The sequence below is a fragment of the Helianthus annuus genome, chromosome 11 (assembly GCF_002127325.2).
Source record: "Helianthus annuus cultivar XRQ/B chromosome 11, HanXRQr2.0-SUNRISE, whole genome shotgun sequence".
In the NCBI taxonomy this organism is placed as follows: Eukaryota; Viridiplantae; Streptophyta; class Magnoliopsida; order Asterales; family Asteraceae; genus Helianthus; species Helianthus annuus.
The window spans coordinates 50,737,062-50,743,759 of record NC_035443.2 but is presented as its reverse complement, the minus strand read 5'-3'; positions in this window follow the sequence as shown (position 1 = coordinate 50,743,759).

Genomic DNA, 6,698 nt, shown 5'->3' with positions numbered 1-6,698 from the left:
CATACTTATTTCAAATTTATTATAATTTGCATGTTAGGCACTCATGCATACACCATATATTTATTTATTATTTGCCTCATATCAACTTATGCATAATTGCATATAATCATATTATGCTATTTAAAATATACATATATAATATTAACCACATGCATATATGCATACAATATCATCTGCATACATTTTTTTGTATTCATATCATTACTCATACATTACATCATATACATATGTGCATATGTTAATATAACACTATATTCTATTTTATAATCATACACATAAATTCTGATTATTCACGCCTACATACCACAACATACATTTTTTTACATATATGTCGTAACTTTATTTTATGAGTTGTATTATTAATACATATTACAATACATATGCTATAGATACAAGATGATTTTTGTTCCATTTACTGGTGTTGATCACCACAAACGTTGTGAAATTTTCGGTGCTGGATTACTATACGATGAAACAATTGAATCATACACTTGGCTGCTCCAAATGTTCCTTAAAGCCCACAAAAAACAACCTTCACTTATACTTACTGACCAGGATGCTTCTATGAAACAAGCTGTGTTAAATGTATTCACCGAATCCACCCATCGTTTATGTATGTGGCACATAACGGATAAACTGCCCGCTAAGGTAACGATATTATTAACTTTATCTTATTCAATATTCCAATGTACGTATATATCATCATTCTTTTACCAATATTATAATTTAACATTCTTTATTTATGAATTATCAACCGATTACAGATATCTGGTGATATACTTGCAAATGGGACTCTGAGGAAATCAATACACAAACTTGTTTGGAACTTGTTCATAACAGTTGAAACATTTGAATCACAATGGCAACTTTTAATGAAGGAATATAAACTTGAAAATCACAAATGGTTGACCGATATGTATAACATTCGCACACGTTGGGCACCATGCTATTTCAGAGATATTCCATTATGTTGTTTGATGAAAACGACATCCAGGTGCGAAAGTTCTAATGCACGTTTCAAAACTAACTCTAGAGAAACAAATTCCCTTGTCCAATTCTTAATGTGCTATGATACTGCTGTTGATTCCAATCGTAATAAACAACGTAAGAATGAGTTTGATAGTGACACACGCACACCAAAATTTTTAACAACCCTTCCCATTGAAATTCAAGCATCTGAGATATACACATGGAATATATTTTTGGATGTTCAAAAAGAGATTCATCAAGGAATGTTGCACTGTATCATTTCTGAACGTCCTACCACGTCTGTCGACTCTATTTATAGTGTCAGACATCTTAACAAACACAGAGTTATTGTCAACACGTTCGAGGTACATATCTTGTTAACTATTAATTATTATTTTTTTTCATTTTTTTATTAATTTAAATGTATGTATATATGCATATGTACATAACATATGTGATGCAACTTTATCATAAATTACAATTTTTATTCATATATGCATACATCATCTGATTACTCATTAATTACTTCATCCAAACTTATGCATACTTGCATACTCATATTTTATTATGCATACATGTAACTAACAATACAATATGCATATATGCATATAATACCATATGCATACTGTGACACTCGAGGTTTTTCTGAACGAACACGTTGTAATTTTTGCGTATATATGTTTGTTATTAAATGGAAACGTGACTTTTACATGATATGTGTGCTGAATGTACGTATTATATATATAAATATATGTGAGTCGAGACCATGACTCGCAACCGGGCGGTTGCGAGTGGGCCTTTGGGCCGTAACCGGCTTGGGCCGAAACCCCAAGCCCAACCCGAAAACCCCCTTGTATATATATCCCACCTTTCCCCCACTTCTTCCATTTTACACCCACAAACACTCCTCAAACTCTCTCACTAGAAACCCTCAACAACACACCCCAATCCCTTCCTATTTTCGGTTCAAGCAAAGATCCCGGACAAGAACTCGGTCAAGACCATCACTCGGACATTCCATCTTCTCGGTTCTCTTTTCTTTGTTTTCGGCTCCTCCTTTCATAACCGGTTAGTGCCATCTTTTGTGTCATCTTTTGTGTATGAGATTTATGTGGGTTAAATGAACTAAGAAATGTTTGGTTAGTAGTTTATGCATGATTATTAGGTTGTTTTGTAAAGTTTGTGAATATGTGTTAACATGACTAAAATGACTTGATATTGGTAGTTTACAAGTGTTCATAGCCAACAAACTATACTTCTTTGTTTCTTGCAAAATGATGATTGTTAAACATAAGTTTCGGCTATATATTGTATGTTCGTTGCCATGATAATCTTGTTGAAAATATGTAATTTTTAGGTTCATAAATGTGTGATTTGTTATGGTGAAAACCCTAGAAAAATATGAATATAGGATGAACTTGTTGAATGTGGGTTTGAAGATTCAAAATAAGGCAAAGTTTGATCTATTTTTACTACTAGTCAAATGAGGAAAAGTGTTAGTGAAATATTATTGGTTGTTTCCTAATATGGGCCTGAATTCTTGGTACAATTTGGACTGTCATATCTGCATCATCACGTGTGTATGAAAGTGACAGATTACGACTCGCAACGACGGCATTACGACTCGAAACCACATAGTTGCGACTCGCAACCATAGCAGGACAAGTCGAAACCTCGAGATTGCGACTCGAGACCATGCCGTTGCGACTCGCAACCAAAACGTAACAACTCGAGACTACGGTTGCGACTCGCAACCATAGCGTGACAAGCCGCAACCGCCTGGTTGCGACTCGAGACCAGCTGGTTGCGAGTGGGCTGTCCATTTTAGTTATTGGGCCATTCTGTGTTAACTTGGGCTATCTGTTAAATGGACTATGTGTTGCTGTGTTCTGTTTGACTGTGTTACTGTTAGGGCCGGCCCAATAACCCCATAACTATTTACTTGTATGAATGTTACGTGCCTGTATATGTTCTTACGTGATTACTTGTACACCGAACCTGACCTATACCGGTAACCATGTTAGGACGTGGTGACCAACGTGATTGACAAGTAACCTAAACCTACCGAGCAACCCAAGGTGAGTTCACAACTTAAAAGCATGCGTCCCGGTGGTTTGGGACACGAGACTAACAACCCTATCCCCTGGTAAAAGGGGATACCATTTACATACCTTCCCTAGTTATTGGGAACACAACTTACTTTTACTTCCCGGGTATTGGGAAACCTTTTGGTTAATTACTGTTTATACGGATTGCAACTAACGGCACTAAACGAAACTCTATCACTCAAGTCCCTACTACAAATACCGATTAGTCGCCGGGTTAGGCGAACGGGTTATTAGTTGATAGCGCTATTTAGGTGTTTACCAGCCTCACACCGTGCCCTGGTTTGGGACGGTCGTGAACTAATGTACTCAGATATTCGTCAATGATGATAGAACATTGACATCGGGGCATCCTGCGGATACGCAACGGTTACCTAGTGTTCGGTATTGGAAAACAGTTTAGTCGCTAACTTTTGGGGTAGCTCCCCAGGGCATGTATAAACGGATAAATTAACCGGTGAAACAAAGTTTTTGGTAATTAAAACTGGACATCTAGTGGACTCACTCAGCATTATTGTTGACCCCTTACTGCATGCTTTGCAGGTAACCAGTGACGAAGGAGCTTGCAGCTTGGGGACGTGTAGTGTCTGTTCACCCTTGTGTTGGGTGTTACCTTATTTTGAATCATGAACTTTGTTTTAAACTACCGTACTTATGCTTCCGCTACTTGTTGCTATTTTGGAACTTAAAACTTTAAACTCTGAACTTAATATTTACTAAGCTTATGAATAGTAAGTATTACTTTTGTTATTAACTTAAGTATTCGGTATAATTGGTGGCTGGATCCTGGTCGGTCACGCCCTCGAAGCGGGTGTTATCCGCAGGTGGATTTTGGGGGTGTGACAGATTGGTATCAGAGCCATTGGTTATAGTGAACTTGGTTTTAAAAAAAAAAAAAAGGGGAAAAATCTTTTTGGAGAAAACCAGACTATAACCCGTGACTCGTAACGACACTACACTCCAAGTGCAAGGCTCGACACATTTGACCTCATAGCTCGGACCAGTGTTTACTTGTTTGCTTTATGTTTCCTGACTTGCTATACGTATTAGTATGCCTAATTAGATAGATACACCTCTCTCTTCTATCTCATTCTCGCTACACTACGACATCGCACTCATACTGTGTTTTCTGGTTATGAAGACAATGAGTGGACGCGGAAGAGGAAACATCAACATGACGCAGGCTCAGTTCACTAACCTGCTCAACACAGTGGCTGCGGCTTTTGCAGCTCACCCTATAGGTAAGCTCGTTGCTTTAGGATGTTTAGATCCTACCGCCACATCGACTTTTCGCCTCTAAACCTATACGCTTCGCTTCTCACGAACAGGTCAGCATGCACCTGCGCAACCACCAGTGTGTACTTTCAAAACTTTCATGGATTGCAAGCCTCTCCCTTTCAACGGCACTGAGGGTGCCATAGGTCTTCTGCACTGGATTGAGAAAATTGAAGCTGTCTTTGCTGTTTGCGAGTGTCCTCCTGCAAATTGGGTGAAATTTGCTACTGCTACGCTTGAAGGGAGCGCGCTTTCTTGGTGGAAGGCGCAGATTCAGATGTTTGGATTGGAAACTGCAAATGCTACGGCATGGGAGGATTTCAAGGATATGATTAAGGATGAATACTGTCATCGGGATGACATCCACAAGCTTGAGAATGAGTACTACGAGCTCAAGATGGTTGGGTCGGAAATTGAGACTTACACCAAGCTGTCTAACGACTATGCTGCTCTTTGCCCGAACATGTCACGACCAATGTACCGAAGGATTGAACTGTACATCAAGGGTTTGGCTCCAGAAATTCGAAGCCACGTCACTTCAGCCAACCACACTACCATTCAGCCGATCGTTCGACTTGCTCACAAACTTACTGATCAGGCCGTAGAGGAGGGCAGGTTGCCCAAAAGGATCAGTGCTACTGTCGGAACTTCTAGTGACAGCAAGCGTAAGTGGGAAGGAAGTCAAAGCAAGGATGCTAACCCCACTCAGGCCCCAGCACAACAAAGGAAAACTGAAAACAACAAAGGCACTCAGCAACAGGGTGGCTACCGGGGAAGCTACCCTAAGTGCAACAAGTGTAACAAGCACCACAATGGGGCATGTAACAAGGGCCAGTGTCAGCGATGCCACAAGATGGGGCACGAAGCCAAGGATTGTAGAAGCCAGTTCCCAGCAAGACAGAATCAGCAACAACCCCAACAACAACAGCAGCAAGGAAACAACCGGGCATGTTTTAAGTGTGGAGCTGAGGGGCACTTTAAGAAGGATTGCCCTGAACTGAATCAGAATCGCAACAATAATCAGGGAGCTGGGAACAACAATCAAAACAACAATGCTGGGAATGGTGCTAGAGGAAGAGCTTTTGTGATTGGAGCTGGTGAAGCAAGGAATGACCCCAATGTCGTGGCGGGTAAGTTCCTACTCGATGATCGTTATGTTTCTGTGTTATTTGATTCCGGTGCCGATGCTAGTTATGTATCCCTACGTATTAGTAAGAAGCTTAAGCGTCCGCTTTCGTTACTAAGTTCTCCTCATATCGTCGAGTTAGCTAATGGTAGAAACATCGAGGCCTCACATGTTGTCAAAGGCTGCAAACTAGAGTTGTCTGGTCAGACATTTAGTATCGACCTTTTCCCTGTTACTCTTGGAAGCTTCGACGTCGTTATCGGTATGGATTGGTTATCCAAGCATCACGCTGAGATCCTCTGTCAAGAGAAAGCAGTTCGTATTCCTCGCCGTTCTGGCAAACCCCTCATTGTACAGGGTGGCAAAAGTGGAGAAATCTCCGGCGTTATCTCGTTCTTGAAGGCCCAGAAGTGTTTACGAAAAGGGCACACCGCTATCTTAGCACTTGTTACCAACACACAGGAAAAGGAGAAGAGGATTGAAGATTTTCCAGTAGTGCGTGACTACCCCGAGGTATTTCCTGAGGAACTACCTGGACTCCCTCCCCATCGACAGGTCGAATTCCAAATCGAGCTAGCTCCTGGAGCAGCGCCTATAGCTCGTGCGCCTTATCGACTAGCCCCCGCAGAATTGAAGGAACTCTCGACGCAACTACAAGAACTTTTGGATAAAGGATTTATCCGTCCTAGTTCATCACCCTGGGGAGCACCGGTACTCTTTGTTAAGAAGAAGGATGGCACGTTCCGAATGTGTATAGACTATCGTGAGTTGAACAAGGTTACCATCAAGAATCGTTACCCCCTCCCGCGAATCGACGATTTGTTTGATCAACTGCAAGGATCGAGCTACTATTCCAAGATTGACCTGCGATCAGGCTACCATCAGTTAAGGGTCCGTAATGAAGACGTTTCCAAGACTGCATTCAGAACTCGTTATGGTCATTATGAATTCCTCGTTATGCCCTTTGGAATGACCAACGCCCCTGCAGTGTTCATGGATCTTATGAACCGTGTGTGCAAGCCCTACCTCGACAAGTTCGTGATCGTGTTTATAGATGACATTTTGATCTACTCGAAAAGTCAAGAGGAACATGAACAGCACCTACGCCTTATTCTCGAACTCCTTCGCAGTGAGCAACTGTACGCCAAGTTCTCGAAATGCGACTTCTGGCTTCGAGAAGTCCATTTCCTTGGGCACGTGGTTAACAAGGATGGAATCCACGT